The 610-nt window shown below is 37.2% G+C and overlaps 1 protein-coding gene across 1 annotated transcript in view; it reads right to left on the bottom strand.

Annotated features, from left to right (window-relative positions):
* Window positions 1–610, bottom strand: part of CACNA2D3 (calcium voltage-gated channel auxiliary subunit alpha2delta 3) — a 1192973-nt gene that overhangs the window by 654535 nt on the left and 537828 nt on the right. The window lies entirely within an intron of this gene.

Consider the following 610-nt stretch of genomic DNA (forward strand, 5'->3'; position numbering starts at 1 on the left):
TGGTCTGCATTTTCATGTCTTATACAGTCCCAAGCTCACAGCAAATAAAATATAAAATGTGGAACCTGTCCATTGCTATTTTAATCACTACTTTGTCCTGAAGATCTCAATACATGTAAGCAAAATAATTTCTAATAACTGCAGCAGTAGCCCATGCTCATCACTGCTGGAGATCAAGTGAATTGTGACTTCCTACTTTATTACAAGTTATAGCTAAGCAACTTAATATCAGTCTGTAAGAAACCTATGAGGTCCCTGTTTAGTACTATTTTAAATGACCAAGTATGGTTACAGCTATCCAGGACAGGTGGACTAGTGTTCCCTGTGTGCTCTCCAGTTTCATCATAACTCAAACATATTCCTAGTGATAACTTCACCAGTACTGTGCTTAGGGCATTCACACAGTATGAATTAAGCTCACAAAATTTGCTTTGAGTCCTTACCATTTTAGGGAAGGAGCCTCTTCTTCTAGATAGAATAGTTCATTCTGGCATCATGGATAGAAAAGTTCATTCTTGCATTTGAAGCCAAGCTACGCACATAGCAGAACACAGCAGAAGCATTTCCAGTGTCATTATGTACAAAAAAAAAAAAAAAAAGGCAAAAAAGC

The sequence above is a fragment of the Gavialis gangeticus genome, unplaced genomic scaffold (genome assembly GCF_001723915.1).
Source record: "Gavialis gangeticus isolate Ggan-Ray unplaced genomic scaffold, GavGan_comp1, whole genome shotgun sequence".
Taxonomy (NCBI): domain Eukaryota; kingdom Metazoa; phylum Chordata; order Crocodylia; family Gavialidae; genus Gavialis; species Gavialis gangeticus.